At 42.2% G+C, this 21,684-nt stretch overlaps 1 protein-coding gene across 6 annotated transcripts in view; it reads left to right on the top strand.

Moving 5' to 3' along the window:
- The window catches only part of pdss2 (prenyl (decaprenyl) diphosphate synthase, subunit 2), a 201,484-nt gene that overhangs the window by 4,460 nt on the left and 175,340 nt on the right, over positions 1-21,684 (top strand). The window lies entirely within an intron of this gene.

The raw sequence follows: 21,684 nt of genomic DNA, 5'->3' as shown, positions 1-21,684 counted from the left end.
CCCTGGTCCCCAGAGCATTACCCTGGGTCTCTGGATTACCAGTCCAGTGACAATACCACTACACCACCACCTCCCCTCAAAGAGTATCTACTCTATCTAGATCCTTTATAATTTTATAAACAGTTAAGTTTTCCCTCAGCCTCCTCTGTTCCAAAGAATATAACCCATATAATCTTTCCTCATAACTGAAATAGCCCAGACCAGGCAACATTCGCATCAGTCTTCTCTGTACCCTCTCTAGTTGTAAACATCTTTGCTCGAGTGCAATGACTAGAGCCGCACGTGGTAACCCAACTGTGGTTAGCTGGTGTTTTATAAAGTTCCAGCATAACCTCCTTATATTTTATGTCTTGGCTAATAAAGGTGTTGACCGCCTGATCTACCTGAAGTCCAGCTAACTTCGGGTTCGTGGACATGCACTCCAAGGTCCCTCTGTTCTTCTCAGTATCTTACTATTTATTGTCACCTCATTTATTTTGCAATCCTGCTGTAGTTGATTGTTGTCCACAATAGTAAAAAGTAAGTGGAATGTTCTGTTTTCTTTGGCTCCTCCCTCAGTTTTTTCTTCTCTCGAAGTAGTGATTTCTGCTGGAGTAAGGTGTTATTGCCTCTGGCACTTTGTGCAAATGGCTCTTCATATGTAATTTGGACAGCAGCTGTCAGTAGGCTGTTTGATTGTAAGGAATACCACACCTGCTTCCTGATGTTATACATGTGCACCTAAAAGCAATCCCGGTTAATTTTTCCATTGCTTAGCCTGGGGGTACCAACCAAACAACTGCCCCATTTACTTCACTGGGTTGCCTCCAACATAGAAATGCTTTGTAAAGTGAATATTATAAGATCAGAGCCAGTTATTTCTTTCGGGAGGGTATTTTGCTTTCAACTTTTGTGTGTTATGTGTATTGTCATTGGATTTGCCACCTTTAGGCCTGACTTTTGGTGCTCTTTAATTTCAGCTTATTCGTGTATACAGGGCAACAATGTGGTTTAAGGATTACTAGTTAGCAATGACCTTCCCTGACATTAGGATGGGGTGGTGACAGGGGGTGGTGGGGGTGGTGACAGGGGGTGGTGGGAGTGGCATAGTCAGGTTGGCAAAGTCATAACTATTTATTTACTGCCAGGTTCGCCCTGTTTATACTGTGGGGTGGTCTGAGCAGCAGTGAGTACCAATGACTTGACAGAACCAACGTTATGAATCTTCTACATGTTCCATTATGCATTGTTGCCAAACCTGCCCTTTAATATATATAAACTCAGTAACAGGGAAACTGGCATATAGATTGGCTTCCAATGTAAAGCGCATCCTTTATCATAACTTTGATTATAGTTTGTATGCTGTGCTTGGTTGGATGAGGACACAAGAAGCTGAGTGATGCTGAGCAGTGCGGCGTCAGATTTGATTCTTGATCCATCTAAGCTAAGGTAGGAATAAGAACAGTTGACCTCAATGCTTTTAGATAACAGGGGGGTAAATTATCTAATGACCCTTGTTAGATTGATAAGCATATGTTCATGCCTGAACATCAGCTGAACGCAGATCAGGCTGTGATGCCTTCCATTTAGGATTAGGTTGCTAATACTCTGTCTTGGCTGGCACATGAAAGATAGCTGCTTCAGTAAGGTTCTGGAGAATGGTCAGTGCATGTACGTAAGCAGTAGGAAGCTCCTTCCAGCGAAGATGGAGGAAGAAGAGAAAGATGGTGAGAAACAGAGGAATTGGGAATTTTTGCTTTATTATAGGTAATTCATACCAAGCGCTCCTTACAGCTTTCCAATACACTGTGTGGAAGCCCAATCGTTAACTCAGGTGGATATGGTCAAATATTACTTTAATAAAAACATCCATTAGTTTGACTGAAGTGCTATCAGCATATCTGAGCAGTAGGTAAGCAAAGAGGAAAACTGCTGTATGGAAAGGGGAGAAGCGGCACAAGTAGTGGAAGCCAAGATAGAAGTGGATGGGTGTGTATTTCTTGCCAACTGTTCTTTGCACCATTCTGAACTGTTATAAGTTTTGGACTGAGGACTGAATTACATTTGGTGCGAGTCTGTATGGGTGTCCAACCTGAGGAAATGGAGTTGAGCCTAAAGAAGCCTGCGCAGGTTCATCCTAGTTGTATTATTTTTCATTTGTTGCTTTCTCCTGTTCCAGATGAATGGCTTGGAAAGTAGTGTTATCCCAACTGGTGCCTCATTGATTGTTGCTACCACATCTTGATTTAGGATTGATCAGCTATTTGAGATTAATGGAGGCACAGATTTCAACTTTATTTATTGTTTCACAGGATGTGTGTGTCACTTGCAAGGCCAGCATTTATTGGCCACCCTGAAATAAATGTGGCCTGAGGCTTCATGGTAAGTATCTAAGGGGTTCATGAAGAGAAAAGTGTCAGCAGCCTTGGTGACCTCAACAGCACAGGCATTACATTTGCCTGCATTTAACTTTTAATTAATATTACCAAAGAATAAGCACTGGGGGGGGAAGGATTAAAAGGAGAAAAATCCCCAAGACCTGATGGTCTGAGGTGTTAAAAGGGACGGCTGTTGAGATAATAGTTGCATTGTTGTGATCTTGTAAAATTTGCAAAACAGTCCCAGTGAATTGGAAGTAGTTATTGGAACTGCAGCAAATATAATTTCGCTATACAAGGAGGGAGAGAGAAAAAATGGTAGATAAAAGGGGAATGAATGGATGTAGTACATTTGGGTTTTCAAAAGGCATTCATCAAGATGTCACAAAAGGTTGGTACACAAGATAAAGGCTCTGGAATTGAGTAATATGTTAGCAAGGGTAGAAGATTGGTTAAAGGACAGAAAACAGAGTAGGGATGAATGGGTCCTTTTACAAGATGGCAGGCTGTGACTAGTGTGATGCCACACAGATCAGAGCTGGCTCCTCTGTCGTTTACAATTTTATTAATGAGTTAGAGGAAGGGACCAAGTGTAATGTATCTAAGTTTGCTGATGATACAAAGCTAGGTGGGAAAACGTGAGGAGCACACAAAGAGCTTGTGAAGGGATAAAGATGAACAAGAGCATGGAGTAATGTGGGGAAATGTGAGATTATTCACTTTTGTAAAAAGAATAGAAAAGTGGAACATTTTTATAAGTGAGGCGAGACTATTAAATATTGGTGTTTAGAGGGATTTGGGTGTCCTTGTACACTAAACACAAAGTTAATATGCAAGTGCAGTATGTCATTAGGAAGGCAAATGACATTGTTGGCCTTTGTGGCAATGGGGTTGGAGGGCGATGAGGTTACCCTATGGGGAAAGATTGAATTGAATGAACCTATACTGTCTGGGATATGAAGAATGAGAGGTGATCTCATTTCAACATATAAGATTTTAAAGGGGCTTGACAGGATAGATGCAGGAGACGATAGAACTCGGGGTCACAGTCTCAGACTGCCCTAGGAGTCAGCCATTTAGGACTAAGATGAGAACTTTTTTCTCCCAGCGGATTGTGAATCTTTGGAATTTTCTAACCAGAGGACTGTGGATACTTTAGTTGTTTATATTTCAGGCTAAGAGTGATAAATTTTTGGACACTTGAGGGAATCAAAGGGATGTGGGAATAGGGTGGGAAAATTGAATTGTGATTGAAGATCAGCCATGATCGGATTGAATGGCAGAGCAGGCTCAAGGGACTGTGTTGATTACTTCTGCTTTTATTATATTCTTGATAATTGTTTCGTGCAGCAATTATATTGAGAGGGGGAAAAATGCTAAGGGAAATGACAGCTGTTCTTTGGTATAACTTGCAGTGGTAACAGATTTGGAAAAGACTCAATTCAAAAGGTGGTACTGTCCTATTCTGTACAATTTCTGGGGATGAAGTTGGTTTGTTCAGTTGGCAGGAACCTAGTTTGTGGTATTCTACTTTGGTTTGTGACCATTATTCTGATGCAGTGTAATGCTCCAGCCAAGAATATCTTTTAAATTGGTTGCATAGTGTTCAGTCTCATTGTGAAGCAGTCTGTGCCCGCATGTAACAAGACCTAGACAATATTCAAGCTTGGACTGTTAAGTGGCAAACAGCATTCATATCACAGAAGTGCCAGGCAATGATCACCTCCAGCAAGACAGAATCTAACCATCACTGCTTGACATTTAATGGCATTACCATCACTGAACTCCCCACTTTGAACATCCTGGGGCTTACCAGTGACCAAAAACTGAATTGGATCAGCCTATAAATACTGTGGCTTCAAGAGTAGGTCAGAAGCTAGGAACTCTGTGGAGAGGAACTCACCTGCTGATTTCTCCAAAGCTTGCCTACCTTCTAATAGGCACAACTCAAGAGTGTGATTGGAATGCTTTCCATTTGCCAAGATGAGTGCAACTCCAATATCACCATCCAGCACAAAACCCCATCCATCACCTTAAACACTCATTCCTTCCACCACTGGCACAGATTGTATACCATCTACAAGATACACTGCAGCAATTCACCAAAACTCCTTTGACAGTGTTTTCCAAACCTGCAATTTCTACCGCTGCGAAGAACAAGGGCAGCAGCTGCATGGAACACCACCATCTGCAAGTTCCCCTCCAAGTCACTCACCATCCTGACTTGGAACTATATCACTGTTCCTTCACCATTGCTGGGTGCAACCACCTGGTAGTCTGCTCTAACAGCATTATGGCTGTACCTACACATGGACTGCAGCAGTTCAGGAAGGGAGCTCAACACCACCTTCTCAAGACATGGATGAATAATAAATGCTGGCCTTGCCAGTGACTCCCACATCCCATGAACAATTGAAGGGAAAAAGTGTCAATATCCAGGATGCTATTCTAAATAAGCTAACGTATACTGCATAATTTTGCCAAGATATTATTGTGGAGAAGGTAGTGCGCTGCCAAAGTTAGAAAGCAGCAACTAATGATACACGAGTTTGCTTTTAGTAGAGGCTTTCTGAGAATTTGATAACGGTTTAATTTTCCCTTTTAGGAAATTTGTAGTCTCATTTTGTCACAACATTTACAGTAGATTAAGATCTGGAATTTTATTTTTAAATAGTCATTTGGTAGTACAGAACTTGAGTATTGCTGAAAAAGGAGACTTTTTTGTCAAAGCTTTTCATCTTGTACTTGTCAGCACAATTCTCAAGAATACCAAATGGAAAGGGAACAACAATTTATATTGTATGAGAAGAGAGTGCGGATTGGTTGGCAAGTGGACTTTGGTAGAGGCATTGCTATGGAGAATGCACCAGTTGATGGTATCTGATAGTTAACTGCCAAGCATTGTTTGAAATTTAAACCAGGCAGCTTGACTGTGGTCAAGGCATTACCTGAGGAGTGAACCAACGAATGGCTGTCACTTATTTTGTTTAGCTGAAACAGGCGCGATGTGTGTACATGTTCTTTCTGTCTGCAAAGAACAGGGCCCTGTGTATTAATATATGTAGCTTCCAGTACACGCAAATGCGCCACACTGCGAGACCGACTGACAATCTTAAATTGGTTACCAGCGTAATTCTTAGTGCACTAAGGATTATTTAGCTAATGTTGTCCAAATGCGGAATCACATCTAATGTTGGACACTGTTTTGAGTTTTGCAAGCATGGGCTGGTCGGGTACAGTCCATACAGTACATTCAAGGAAGGGGAGTTCATTTGACTGCTCCATTTCAAAAGTGAATTTGAGTGCAGCATGGAGCCCATTAAGACACGTAAGAAAGTTATTATATACAGCTATAGATTTAAATATAGAAAATGTATCATCCACATATTGTAAAAATGCAAGGGGTAGGGGGTTAGGTGTCATTCTATCGAAGACATATTTCTCATGGAACCCAGCAAAGATGTTTGCGAGAGCTGGGCCTAGAGGGGATCCCATGGCAACACCATCTATTTGGACATCCATGGTGTCGTTAAAGCTGAACTCAACTGTGCGAGTTGCCAACTCGTAAGTTCGATGAATATTGATTCCCGCAATGGTGGCAGGTTCAGATCGCCATGATATGGTGGTGCAGCACAAATATCTATGGCTTTCTTAAGTGGAACATTAGTGAATAGGCTAACAATGTCAAATGAGCACATGGACACAGCATTGCTATCGATATGCAAGTCCTACATGGTCTTCGCAAATGTGAAAGACACCTTCACCATCTTTGTGGAAAACTTAGTCAAAACTAGTTGTAACAATTCGCCCAACCATTTAACCAATGCATGTTGTGCAGAGCTGGTCATAGATAAGATAGGATGTAAAAGGACATCACTTTTGTGTACCTTGGGCAGCCCTTGCATACGCAGATGCAGCGAGCTGTGAGTATGAGCCCTGTCATATATATTACACAGCAGCTCGTCGCTCTTACGCAAGTCCAGCAAGCGTTTTCTTCGCCTAGTTTTGAGCAAGGCAGTCCGGCCGTGTAGAGCGGCAGGTCCAATGGATATGAATTTGGACTCGTCGTTAAGAATGGCCTATATTTTGTTGATATAGTCACGCTTGTTAAGGATGACTATTCCTGCTCCTTTGCCAGGTTTGCTGATGCGTATGTCTGGATTCACCTTAAGTCCCCTCAATGCTGTGAGACATTTGTGTTGCATGTGAACATTTTTTCATTTTTTTTGTTCAAAACCCAGAAGGGCAAATTGCTTATCACAAAATGTTAACCCCCTTTTAATCTGTTGTTCTTAACGTAGTTCCAGGAACTGTTTATTTTGTGTCTCATCAGTTGTGCATTTGGGCTTTCTCTTGAGGGAGAGTTTTCCTGTTCCTGTCTGGATTGTGTTTGCAGGAGGGGAGATTGCACTTTTGCAGTGCTCCTACTGCAGACACCTTGCCTGGTTGACAGAGGAGTAGCAGCGGTGGTTGATCGTCCATTTCTACCTCTGAGGAGGCTCTGGCCTGTGCTTGACTCCTACCCAAAATAGATTCAATTTTTAACTGAGTGTGCAGGAAAGTAACATCCAGGATTGCAACAGTGTCACAAGTTTGATTTCTGGTGTGGTGTGGTGTGGTGGTATGATTTGAGAAAAATTGGATCTCTTTCCACATTAATGGCGGGGCTGCACAGACTAGAGTGAAACAGTCACAGTTTTATGGAAACGTTTCCTTTTTAAATCTGACTAAATTCATCTTCCAACGTCCTGCCAGCAGCCTTTTTACGAAAGCTGTAAAAGTGGATAACTAGCACAGATTATAGTCATTAAGCATCGTCTGTAATACTGGACAAATATTGCATTTTTAGTAAATGAACTTTACTGAATTCAGGAAACATGACTGGGGCTGCTGTGCTTTTCAACTGACATAAATTCTTTTCCAGGCTGTGTGCCACCACCACCACCTCCTCCATCCTGGAGGGTGGGACAGTCAGTCCTGCTGTCGATGTCAATCTACTTCTCATTAAAAGCAGAGGGGGACTTAAATTATGTCAGTTTTTCCTTTAACTGAGTTGTAGGATCATACAGCAAGGGTGTTGTATTGAAAAGCTTGGGTGAAAATTGACCTGATGCGAAGTAAATGAATATGATTGATGGACAGCATCGGGGCTCAACCTTACACTGTACCCTTTGTGGTTGAGAGTTGAATACAGTTTTCAGCTCCTCTCCCACCTGCGCTGTCATTATGTCACGTTCTGATGGGAAACATTTTTTTCTTTCACAGGATGTGGGCTTCGCTGGCTGGGCCAGCATTGGTTGCCCATCTCCAATTGTCCTTGAGAATGTGGTGGTGAGCCACCGCCTTGAACCGCTGCAGTCCATGTGGTGTAGGTACACCCACAGTGCTGTTGGGAAAGGAGTTCCAGCATTTTGATCCAGTGACCATGAAGGAACGGTGATATATTTCCAAGTCAGGATGGTGAGTGACTTGGAGGGGAACTTGCAGTTGGCGGTGTTCGCAAGCGTCTGCTGCCCTTGTCCTTCTAGGTGGGGCAGAGGTCATGGGTTTGGAAGGTGCTGTCGAAGGAGCCTTGGTGAGTTGTTGGAACAGGGGTAGGCCATTTAGCCTTTTGAACCTATTCCATCATCCTGTTTGTTTTATCTGCACACGGAGGAACCTAACAGAACTATCTAACAGAAATCTTATCAATTTCGCTGTTAAAAGTTGCAGTTGCCCTAGAGTCTACAACCTTTTGGGAAGCTTGGTGCAGATTTCCACTAATCCTTGTGTGGAAAAAAGTGCTTCTTGATTTCATTCCTAAATGGCCTAGCTATAATTCTAAGATTATGCCTCCTTGTTCTTGATTCCCTATCAGAGGAGTTGGTTTTGATATGGAGCCCCTTTATCATGTTAAAGGCCTTGATTGAATAGCCCCCCCACTTTCTAAACTTGAGGAAATACAAGAACATTTATACTGCCTGTTTCAATTTAACTCTTAAAGCCCAGGTTTTATTCTTTCAGATATGCCTTGGACACCTCCATAAAGGCAGTATATCTTCCCTGAGATTCGGTGCTGAGAACTGAATGCAGTACACCACTTGGGGTCTGACCAAAGTTCATTGAATTCCAACTCCCTTGAGATGAAGGCCATTACTCCATTAGCCTTCCTGGTTACCTTTTGTACATGTGCACTAGCTTTTAGCGAATTATGTACATGAATACCTAAATCTCTTTCCTCCTTCAAAGCTGGGTACATGTGCACTATCTTTTAGTGAATTATGTACATGAACACCCAAATCTCTTTCCTCCTTCAAAGCTGCTAGTTGCTAAAAAAAAATTCTGATTTTTCTCTCTTGGACGTTGGGAAGTGAGAGCTTACACATGTAAAATGAAGAATCTTTTAATGGTGCAAATACTACTGCAACAACAACTTGCAATTATGTAGTACCTTTAGCATAAACCTGAAGATTCAGAGGTGTGAGAATAAAAGGGGTGATCATAAAGCTGGCATTTTAAGGAGCATCTTGAAAGAGGAAATTGAGGTAAAGAGGTTGGTTTAGAAAGTTACTTTGAGGGTACCAAACTTAGGTAGCTAAAACGGAGCTTAATAATCGGTTTGGTTGGGGCAATGCACAAGGTAAGAATCAGAGTAACAGAAAGCTTGGGGTGAGGTTTTAATACTGGAGATTGGGAGGGTCAAGGCCATAGATCAATTCAAGAATGAGGTCAAAACTCCAGGGCAGTGGGAGCCAATGTAAATCAGCAAGAACAGGATGAGAGTTATTAGATGCAGGATAAGATACAGACAGCAGACGTTTTAGATTTGTTGCACTTTATGGAAGGTAGAGAAAGTTGTGAACAGACTCATTCATCCTGAGACCATGGCTTGGGAGGGGAGGATATTGCATCTTATCCAAGATTAGATGTCCGACATCAGCTGGACAACAGTGACAGTGAAGGGTGGTAGTGACATGGAAAAGCTGGCAAAGTGTTGTCAGTATTCATATTAAACCTAGCCTCAAGTCTGCAGATGCTGTCACCAAGTCGCGGCATGTCAATGAGGAAGAGGAGGGAACCAAGGATGGATTCTTTGTGGGCTCCCGAGTTATCAGTGAGAGAGTGAGAAGAAAGGTCAACTATAAGAATTGCTAGCTGTTATTGGATAGATTAGACTCGGACCAATCTGAGCTGGGCAGTAGAGGTGAGATGATTGACTCCTCTTCCTGATTGCTGTCCGCTGTCCCTGATGGATATGAAAGATGTATGAACTTTGGGTGAGGGTGGGAATAAGCTTATTTCCAACCTCACTGGAAGACAGTTCCGCCACAAAGAGTTTAAGCTGACACATGAAGAATGGCCAATTAAGCCACGGATCAGAAGGGAGATCAGGACTTGTTGAACCCCAGCAAGAGTTAAGGAACCTGGTGTCAGGTGAATGTAGAAAACCAACAAGAGCCTGGAGCCTGTGGTCCCTCTCAGGAAGATGGGGAAATAGGATACATTAGTACCTGGATGACTCCAGTGGCTGACTGGATGGGATGTTGGTGGCAGCTGCAGAAGTGAGGCCAAAAAATATGAGATGATGAACGACAAACACACATGTACAAGACATTGAAAATGAAGTTTTTAAAAAACAGATACTTCCTTGCATCCTTTGAAAGCCAAGGCGTTGGATTCACATTTGCTCCATTTGAGCTTTTGAGAGCACGGAACAAGATTTAGTGAATGGCCTGCCTGTTTAGGAATAGAGCAAAGTATTATAAGACTTAGTTTACATTGCCAAATAATAAACGTTCACTTTGAACCATTTTGCTGGACATGTTCCAATACTGGAGAAGCTGTAAGTTAAGGATTGACACTGTTATGGATGTAATCCTTGAGTGTAAAGACTACATCAGGTAATATCTGTTGATGGAGGGGACTTATCTCTGAGGTAATAATCTATTGCATATAACAACATCTGTCTTTTCAAATGTTAAGAATTTGCTGTTGCGCTGAACTGTCCTTTTAATATCAGTTTGAGTAATCAGATCTGCACCACTTCCTGCAAAAGGCTGGGAGCTCTGTTTACTGGAGAACATAGTGAGAACATAGTGTGGCTCATTGAAAATTTATTGCATTCCATTTCCATTCTGTGTTCTTGGATCATGTCTGCAGAAATTCGAAAAACAGATGGCTATCAAAAATGCATTAATGGTTAAAATTTCCTGAACTCGCACTCCCCCAGAATACAAACCTGATGGAATTCTTTATCCGTCTGGCGTGTAAAATTTGAGTGTAATCTTCTCTGAAAAATGTATGCATGTATTCTGTGTGCATCAGCGGTGACTCAGTTGGTAGCACTTTCACCTGAGTCGGAAGGTTGTGTGTTCACATCCTAATCCAGGACCTGAGCACAAAAATCAAGGTTGAAATTCCATTGTAGAACTGTGGGAGTGCTGCACTGTCAGAGATGCTGTCTTTCAGATGTGATGTTAAACTGAGGCCTTGTTTCCCATCTCAGGTGGATGTAAAAGATCCCATGGTACTATTTTGAAGGTGGTCAGGGCAGTTATCCCTAGTGCCCCGGCCAATATTTACCCCTCAATTGACATCACAAATTGTTTATCAGATCATTATCACATAGCTGTTGGTGGGAACTAGGGCACAAATTGCCTGCTGTGTTTTCTACATCACAACAGTAACCTCATTTCAGAAGTGCTTCATTGGTTGCAAAGCAATTTGGAATGTCGGGTGGTTGACTGTCTAAAAGTCTTTCCTGTCTGCCTGCCTTCCCCATTTCCAGATTTTCATTTTATCCACTGCTGTCCTGCTTACTGTTCAGTTGGATGGAACCGTTGGTCATGGATGTCCGTAGTTACAGTCTGTGGTTGGTATTTGAGTTCCTATTCCCTCCTCCTAAGATGGCACATGTTATATGCAACCTGCTTGTGAACCAACTGCTCACCACTGAGGATGGGGAAGTACTGATGATACCCGAGGGGATGGCCTTTGTATTGGTATCCTTACATTTTACGGGTCCCTGATTTTTCTGTTAATTGGTTCAGCATTACTGGCCATGCCTTCAGCTGCCTTGGTCCTAACCTTAGGCATTTTCTCCATAAACCTTTCCTCCTCTGTCCACCTCTCTCACCTCTTTCAGATGCTCCTTAAAACCTACTACTTTGATCAAGTTTGTCCACCGGTCCTGATGCTTTTTTCTGTGGTTTGGATTTTTATTGGTATCACTCTCGTTAAGCCCCTTGGGTCACTACTTTAAATGTGCTACATAAAGGAAAGTTATTGTTAACCTGCTTGGAATAGAGTTATATAGCGCACAGGCGCAATTTGGCCTGTGCCAGCATTTTGAGCGATGCAATTATACAGTTATAGAATCACTCACAGCAATAAGGAGGCCATTCAGCCCACCAAGCCCACAATTAGTCCCACTGCCCTATTCTTTCTCCGTAACCCAGTATTTTTTTCCTTTTCAAGTATATATTCAAATACTTTTTCAGAAATATGGGTTAAGCATTTTAACACTTCAGTCAAACTACTGCAGTGCTATTTTCTTTGGCATTACTCTTATTAGACACACAAATAAATACTATTTTTTTTTGTTTGTAGTAAATATACAAAATATAATTTTGTTCTGGACAATAAATTCTATCATAGACCTTTGGACAAAATACAGGCGAATCTAGAAAGTGTGTAATGTACCTGATTTGATGACATGGACTTCCTATGTGCTGTTGTTTGTGGGAATGCTAGTTTTGTTGTTAACTAGTTGTGGCTGATGAGATGCAAGTTAACTTGTTTGTTGTCTGTTTGAGGGGGTTGACCTTACCTGTACTTTTAATATCCGCACAAAATCCCCATCCCCATATTAAGCCTTCTGACAGTTGATCGAATTTTCACTGGCAAATGCTTTCTGCAGCTTGATTACATGCTGCAATCTTTACTGCAGTAATCTGGAGGAATCTATACCCTGGCATTTTACAAGTGAATTTGAGTTTTTTTGAATTATTAGTATCACCTTGGCACACAACGAGTTGACTAATAATTGTACGCCCTTTAATGGAATTTTTTTTGCAATATTTGGACTCTTTAACTTCTCAAATATTTTTGTTATTGTTCAAAGCAATGTTAAAGTGGCGCTTGCACTGTGAGCAGTCTGCACGTAAATGATTACCCCCCGGAGTCTCTGTAAAGTGTATAGTTAGAAAGTAAAAACTACAAAAAGTACCTGCTGCGGCCAGACCTAAATAATTGCAGTGATAAACTCTTATTAGTCAGTCTTTTGTTCGCCCATCAGCCTTAATTGTCCAACACAGCAAGATTTGTGTGCTGTTTTCTGTATGGCTCTGAGCTGTTTATCCAGCAGACTTCGTATATCTGCAATGGTGGATATTGCCAACAAAAGCCACGTTCTGTAAAAACAAATTTGTTCTATGATTTCTATGACTTATGACACAGTTTTCAATTTCCAATCCCTCTGAGTGGTCCCCACCCTTGTCACATTTCAAATGGAACTCTGCATTAAAAACAAATGCTGTAACGTTATGCTCATTTCGTGAATACGGTTGGTCCATATTTTTATTTCATGAGAGCAAGAATAGACATGGTGGTTAAACACTTCTCTGGTTTGTTGTTGCCTGGGTGTTTTTAAAAAGCTGTTGGTGCTGTCATTTCATCTGAGACCATGATCTTGTCACCTTAATTACTTTACAACTTAATCTGGGTGGTGCATCAGGCGGTGCTCCAACACGCTGTGCCGCAATGTGGTTAGAAAATACTTTGGAGTAAATGGGGGAAAAAAACTGAATATATGGAGAAGATTGCAACTGTGAGCTTGAGAAATACATAGCAGTGGCCTGCCTCTGAAATCTCCGTTAGCTGTTAATTATTTTGTAAGATAATATCGGGAAGTGCCCTCAATCAGTTCAGACTAAAAGTTTCCGAACAGTGAATAACTATTTAGCGCAGCACAAGGCCAAAAAAATCGAGGAGCATTGTTTTTGTATGAATTTTGGGAATGTTTTAAGGGTGAATTTTGTGCTTTTCCAAGTCAGTGTTGAGAAATGGGATGTTTGGGCACCTTTTGCACTCGTTAGCATCCAACATTCTGAAATCAGGTCACGCTTTCTCATATCCAATACAGCAGCTGAACAGCAAAAATATATCGAAAGCCCCCCCCAGATGAGATGTTAAACCGAGGCCTTGTTTGTACCCTCAGGTGGCTGTAGAAGCTGTCAAGGTACAACTTAGAAGAGCAGGCTAGTTATCCCCGGTGCCCTGGCCATTATTTATCCTTCAACCATCATGACAAAAACAGATTCTGTTCATCATCTTGTTGCTGTTTGTGGGACCTTGCTCTAGGCAAATTAACTGTGTCTGCTACATTACAATTGTGACTGCAGTTCAGAAAGGCTGAATTAGCTGTAAAGTGCTTTGGGGTATTCTGAGGTCTTGGAAGACACAATAGACATTCAAGTTCTGCCTTGCTTTCCTCATATTGTCTGTCTTCATTACAACCTCTTCTTCAGTTTTTTAGGTAACTGCACAATGGAACTCCATTGCCTTGGTTCCTGATTCTACTCATCCTTCTGTAGCTAATATTCCTCTGATGAATGATAGGCTTCAAGAACCAGGGAAAGCAGCATCTACCTTGGCAGGTCCTCTCTGACTGTTTTATGCTGTAATGGGATCACCTCTCACTTTTCTAAACTCCAGCGAATATAGATCCATGATATTCTATCTTGCTTGACGTGACAAACCTCTCATTTCAGGAATCAGTCTAATTACCCTTTATTTGCCTTCCTTTGGTTTGGGGGGGAAAAAAAGCTGTGCACAGTGCTTCAGGTGTGGTCTTACCAAAGCCCTGTACAAATACAGCTAGATATTCTTTGTTTTGTACTCCAATCCTCTTGCAGTAAAGATCAACGTACCATCCAGTTGTTGTACCTGCATGTTAACTTTGTGTTTAGTGTTCAAGGCCTCCCAAATCCCCCTGAACACCAACACCTAATAATTTCTCACCTTTTAAAAAAGATTCTTTTTTTCTACTTTTCCTTCCAAAGTGAATAATCTCACTTTTCCCCACATTACAATCCATTTGTCACCACCTTGCCCACTCATTGAACCTGTCTATATCTCTTTGCAAACTCTTTGGGCTAAATTTTTTGGGCCCTTTGGGGACACGCTGGGAGGTGGGAGGGCTGGAAAAATAGCAGGGGGGGAATAGGTGCCGGAAGGGGAATCAGGTGTCTTCTCCGCAGCCATGCCATATTGCCATTGGCTGGAAAGGTGGTGGCTTGGATGCCCGATGGGAGGTTAATTGAGCCACTTAAGTGATTAACGAAGGGCTACTTCTCAACTCTGCCTGGCCCCAGCCTCCCCAACCTATCTCAACTTTCTTCGGGTCGTTTGAGACACCCTCTCCCTGGTGTTGCAGTCTCCATACTGGCCACTGCTAGTGGTGGCACTTATATGGCTGATGACCCTTTGGGGGCAGGACGGTGGACCTGGTGGAAGCCTCTTAATTGGGTGCCACCAGCAGTATGCCATCCCAGGTCCTGCCTGCCAAAGTTCCTCACGACTTGCTTTCTCACCAACCTTGTATTATGTGGAGGAGCCAGGTGCAATGTATCCAAGTCAATAATATCGATTGTAAATAGTTGAGACCCCAGCACTGGTCCTTGCGGCACCCTACTAACCAACTTGAAAATGACCCATTAATTCATACTCTGTTTTCTATCCTTTAACCAATCCTCAATCCATTCTGATTTATTACTTTCAACCCCAAGAGTCCTTACCTTGTGCAACAATCTTTCACGTGGCACCTTTTTAAAAAATCTAAATACATTATATCCACTAATTAGCCTTTATTTATCTTGTTGGTTACACCCTCAAAAAAACACTAATAGATTTGTCAAACACCATTCTCTTTCACAAAACCATGTTGCCTCTGCCTCATCATATTACGATTTTCTAAGTGTGCTGTTATGGAGTCCCTACGAATGGATTCCGGAATTTTCTTTACTATTGATGTCAGGCTGACTGGCCTCTTGCTCCCTGTTTTCTCTCCCTCCTTTCTTGAGTAGTAACGTTACATTTCCCACCTTCCAATCTACTGGGACTGTTCCAGAATCTAGGGAATTTGGGAAAATCACAAACAATGCACCCGCTATCTTGGCAGCCGCCTCATTTTAGAATCCTAGGATGTAGGCCATCAGGTCCCGAGGAGTTGTCATCTTTTATTCCCACTAATTTCTCCAGTACTACTACTTTAATTACTCATGCTGATATCATTATAAGAACTGGTTTGGGGGTATTGCTCAGTAACATTGGGGGGGTGGGGGGGTGGGGGGGGCAGCTGAAACACCTGGGATTCATGACCTGCTGCCTTTCTGCTGAAGTTTAGTATTGTCTCACTTTTGGGCTCAGTAATTGTTTGGTGGCAAATTCCCCAATCTTGTCAGCAGTCACATGTTAAAGGAAAATGTTTAACTAAGATAGACAGAAACAGATAAACGAAACAAAGAATAAACTGTTTTGAAAGGGTACTGTTGGGAAAACCTCCTATTTAACATCTCTGTTTTGGTGGTGCTAATAAGTACTTACAACTGTACAATGTTTATTTTTCTTCGGGATTAATTTTTATCCCTTGGCAGAACTTTGTAAGTTTTATGAGCCATGAACAGAATTCTGAAAGTGTATTCCTGTGGAGTGCAGCTGGGGTGTCAAAGGTTTTTGGATATTTGCTGTAGCTCTGGATATGGAACCAGTAAGTGCTAGATTGTTAAAAATGATCTAAGTTATAATAGTGTTTTTGTATGATGTTTTTAAGTTAGTAGCTCGTTTCAGTCAGTTTCTCCACTTATATATTAAAAAAAAATAGGGGTGTTGCATTATGTACCAGTGTAATGTTGGTGAACGGTAATATCTAAAACCCTGTGGTAATTGCACTGTATGTGCTAATCATGAAAGGCAAGTAGAAAAATATACTTACAGGTTGTAACAGTATCATTTTAATTTGCCTGAACTAATACCAACACTCAGCATCAAGGTCATTTGGATTTTGATGCAATCAAAAATTTTGTGACGATTTTAGGAAATATTTGAGCCCTATTGCAACCTCCAGTAAGACTGAATGGGGCAGAATGAGTAATAATTATAGAGAATGGAGAACATTGCTGGTGTGTAACTACACTCCTTGGAAAATTTGGAGCTGAAGAATGATGAGAGTTGAATTTGCTGTTCTCACGCCACTAATGAAAACACTTCCTTTATTTCAAAACCACTTCAGAATATAAGGAAAGTTCAGATGTTTGGTTAATGGTTAAACTATTGTCAGAAGAAGTAGAATTTCCTGACTTCCAGGATAATATGTTCCAGCGGGAATTCAATGCAATCATCGCCTTGCTAGAAATTCATTTATATTAAGGGAGGTGTGGATGTTGGTACTGTATTATGTTACACAGTATTCATGGAAATATTAACACTGAAGACTCTGCAGAGATTACTTTGTGCTGTACAACCTACAGTTTCGCTTCGCTAACTGGATAGATAAATTATAGCAGTCAACTCTTTAAATGTGGAGCATAGTCATGCAGTAGAATTGAACAGAATTGAACCGGTCTCCCACTCTTCACAGCCCTGTCAAATTTTTTTTTTGCAAAGCCATTTACAAAACATTATGTTTGCCTGTTCATAACTTTGATAAAGTTTGGGAACCATGCGCAAGATTTAATAATGCAGTGGTAATTAACTTCAGTTTGTGAAAATCGTGTTGCAGTTAATTATTTTGAGCGCTTTTCAGTGGAACCTGCAGATCTCCAGTTCTGTTGCCCCTGGTGAGTTGCTATTTTATAGCCATAGTGGTATTGTTAACAAAGCGTGGCAGGAAATAAGTGTGACACTGACGGGGTGTGTGCCATGTGCAAAACTTTTAATATAGGTAAGACCAACCGACCACCCTGCAATCCTACCCACTTACCTTACAAACTTAGCTTCTCCCTGGCTTCTGAAAGTGGCTGGACCTTTTAAACCTACTTGCTTTACAGCAGCTAGTGCTGTAAAAAAAAATAAAAATAAAAGGGGGCATGGCTTCCTTACCTCCGACTCTCCAGCCCTTGACCCAAGGCCTCGGACGCTCTGCACCAGATTGTTCTCGTCTGGCCTGAGTCAAGGTCGGGTGGGAAAGGAGTGGCTGGATTTCCAGGTTAGAAATTGGATGTGCCAATCCAACTCTTTTGCCGCTCCACGGAAGTTCAGGCCCATGATTTTGTATAAAATAAGATAATATGGAACATAATGGTATGGTTGTAAGGCAGAGGCATGTGCATTCAAGAGTGAAATGGAGCTTTTTGGCACTTCTTTTAGTGTTTTGGTTAGTTTTGTATAATATTTTATGCTTACAATTTTTTTGCTATGTCAGGAAATGGCTCAACATTCCTTGTGAGTAACCAAGAATTTAGGTTTTTGAAGCTGTTAACATTAGAGGCGATGGTGTTGCGGTATGGTCGCTGAACTACTAAGCCAGAGGCCCAGGCTCTCTCGGGACCCGGGTTCGAATTCTGCCACAGCAGATGGTGGAATTTGAATTCCATGAAAATCTGGATGATTTGAAACAATTGTTGATTGTTGTAAAAATCCAAAAAAATCTGCCGTCCTTACCTGGTCTGTGGGTGACCCATAAATGCCCTCTGAAATGGCCTATCAAGCCACTCAGTTGGACCACCCGGATCGACCACTGGAAACGACAAACTCAGTCGACGGTAGTGCCAAAACTGTCTCTAGTCAAGAGTCAAATAACAGCCTGACGTAGTCATCCTTACGGAACCATATCTTACAGATAATATCCCAGACACCACCATCCCATCATTACAGTAGTATACAGGGAGTTGCCCTGGGAGTCCTCAACATCGACCGCATGAAGTCTTATGGCATCAGGTCAAACATGAGCAAGGAAACCTCCTGCTGATTACTATGATGAATCAGTACAAGTTGAACACCACTTCGAGGAAGCACTGAGAGAAAAACAAGCTTGCTGCAGACCATCGCACAGTCATTGTGGAGATGAAGTGGAGGATACCTTCCATTGTGTAGTGTGGCACCACCACCGTGCTTAATGGGATAGATTTCAAACAGATCTAGCAACTTGAGACTGGGCATCCATGAGGCACTGTGGGCAGAATTGTACTTGAACACAATTTCATGGCCTGGCATGTCCACCACTCTACTGTTACCACCAAGCCAGAGGTTCAACCTTGGTTCAATGAAGAGTGCAAGAGGGCATGCCAGGAGCAGCACCATGCATACCTAAAAATGAGGTATCAACCTGGTGAAGCTACAACACAGGACTACTTGCATGCCAAATAACATAAGCAGCAAGTGATAGACAGAGCTAAGTGATCCCACAACCAACAGATCAGATCTAAGCTCTGCAGTTCTGCCACACCCAGTTGTGAATGGTGGATAGTTAAACAACTCACTGCAGCAGGAGGCTCCACAAATATCCCCATCCCCATCCTCAATGAAGGAGGAGCCCAGCATATTAGTGCAAAAAATAAGGCTGAAGCATTTGCTCCAATCTTCAGCCAGAAGTGCTGAGTGGTTGATCCTCCGGAGGTCCCCAACATCACAGATGCCAGTCTTCAGCCAATTGAATTCACTCTACATGATAAGAAATGGTTGAAGGCACTGCAAAGGCTATGGGTCCTGACAATATACCAGTAATAGCACTGAAGGCTTGTGCTCCAGAATTTGCCGTGTCCCTAGCCAAGCTGTTCCAGTACAACTACAACACTGGCATCTACACGGCTATGTGGAAAATTGCTCAGGTATGGCCTGTACACAAAAAACAGGACAAATCCACCCTGGCCACTTACTGCCTCATTAGTCTACTCTCAATCATCAGTAAAGTGATGGAAGGGGTCATCAACAGTGCTATCAAGCAGCACTTGCTTAGCAATAACCTGCTCATTGGCACCCAGTTTGGGTTCTGCCAGGACCATTCAGCTCCTGACCTCATTAGAGCCTTGGTTCAAACATGGACAGAAGAGCTGAACTCCCAAGGTGAGGTGGGAGTGACTGCCCTTGACATCAAGGCACCATTTGACCGAGTGTGGCATTAATTAGCCCTAGCAAAACTGGAGTCGATGGGAATCGGGGAAAACTCTTCACTAGCTGGAGTCATACCTAGCACAAAGGAAGATGGCAGTTGGAGGTCAGCCATCTCAGCTCCAGGACATTGCTGCAGGAGTTCCTCAGGATAGTGTCCTCAGCCCAACCATCTTCAGCTGCTTCATCAATGACCTTGCTTCCATCATAAGGTCAGAAGTGGGGATGATCACTGATTTCCCAATGTTCACCATTCGCGACTCCTCATACTGAAGCAGTTCATGTTCAAATGCAGCAAGACCTGGACAATATCCAGGTTTGGGTTGACAAGTGGCAAGTAACATCTGGCCCACAAGTGCCAGGCAATGACCATCTCCAGCAAGAGAGAATCTAACCATCTCCCCATGACATTCGATGGCATTACCATCACTGAATCCCCCACTATCACCATTCTGGAGTTACCATTGACCAGAACCTGAACTGGACTAGCCATATAAATACTGTGGCTACAAGAGCAGGTCAGAGGCTAGTAACGAGTAACTCACCTCCTGACTCCTCAAAGCCTATCCACCATCTAAAAGGCACAAGTCAGGAGTGTGATGAAATACTCCCCACTTGCCTGGATGAGTGCAGCTCCCACAACACTCAAGAAGCTTGACACCATCCAGGACAAATCAGCTTGCTTGATGGGCACCACATCCACAAACATTCATTCCCTCCACCACCGATGTGCAGGAGCAGCAGTATGTGCCATTCACAAGATGCACTGCAGGAATTCCCCAAGTCTCCTTAGACAGCACCTTCCAAACCCATGATCACTACCATCTAGAAGGACAAGGGCAGCAGATGCATGGGAACACCACCACCTGGAAGTTCCCCTCCAAGCCACTCATCTTCCTGACTTGGAAATGTATCGCCGTCCCTTCACTGTCGCTGGGTCAAAATCCTGGAACTCCCTAACAGCACTGCGGGTGTATCTACACCACATGGCCTGCAGCGGTTCAAGAAGGCAGCTCGCCACCACTTTCTCAAGGGCAACTAGCCAGCAAAGCCCACATCCCGTGAATGAATGAAAAAAAATTCCCATTCGATGGTGACTTGGTGGCATGACGGGAGTGTTGCAAGTCAACCGATTTTAACCTGGGAATTTCCAAAATAAATACTTTGAAAGGAAGTTTTAATGGCACATACATATAATGCAAAATGTTCATGCCATTCCCTCATTGACACTGAGACAAAATTGTGGAACTACCTGCATAACAGCACTATGGGTGCATCTACAGCAGTTCAAGAAGGCAGCTAACCACACCACCATCTCCAAGGAAATTAAATATGAATATAAAATATTTTTTTTTGTTTGTTTTGCTACAACTGATTCTATGAAAGTAAATTTGAACCCTATAATTTTGTGCAATTTATTTAAGAAATGGCCATGAACGTGCATTTCTCTGACATTGTTTTTTTAGCCACTGTTCTGAAGCTTTTCTATGTTATTGCTTATTGAAGGGACAAGAAGGCTTCAGCAATGTAGTTGTTTAACCAGCTGGCACGGATAACATTCAGTTGCAACCTTCTCATGCCAACCCAGTTAAAATCAAAGAATAGTTTGAAAATTAGAGCTGCCGAGTTATCTTCAAAAAGTAATTCATACATGTTAATGTGCATGTGTGTTTGGGAACAGTTGTTTGTTTGCACAGGTATGATTGAGTTTTCTTTTCAAAAGAATTTAAGTAATTTAAAAAGACAGGATTTTTTACATTGTTTTGCTAAAGGACTTCTTCAAAAATTCACTCCACTTTTGACTTGTGCATACGTTTATGCACTAATAAATGGCCTTGTTCTACTTCAGTTTGCCCATGACAATGCATTTTGAAGGATCTGATTACTTGTCGTTTTCAGGAAGTGGCAACCTGTACTGAAACAATACATTATTAGAACCAAACGTCAAGTGGTTCTCTGTCGTGAGCAGAGCAATTGTACTTTCATAATGCACATTTATTGTAAGTACACGTGATGTAGGCATTATTGGGCCAGAGAGTTGAGTGCTGAGAACAGCCAGAAACTGAACATTGCAATGACTTAAAACACTGTTTTCAGCTCCCGCTTTAAACTCTGCTCCCTTACCACTGATTCCAGTTCCCTCCCTGGCCATTTGTTTAGGCTGAGCCCTACTATGTGGAACCTGTTTGACTGTGTGATGAGCTTTAAACCCCCTGTTCTATCTACAACCAAGAACACTTAT

This window comes from Cetorhinus maximus, chromosome 5, assembly GCF_964194155.1.
Source record: "Cetorhinus maximus chromosome 5, sCetMax3.hap1.1, whole genome shotgun sequence".
Lineage (NCBI taxonomy): Eukaryota > Metazoa > Chordata > Chondrichthyes > Lamniformes > Cetorhinidae > Cetorhinus > Cetorhinus maximus.
Note: the sequence above shows the minus strand (reverse complement) of the source record. Positions and strands in the feature narration are given on the sequence as shown.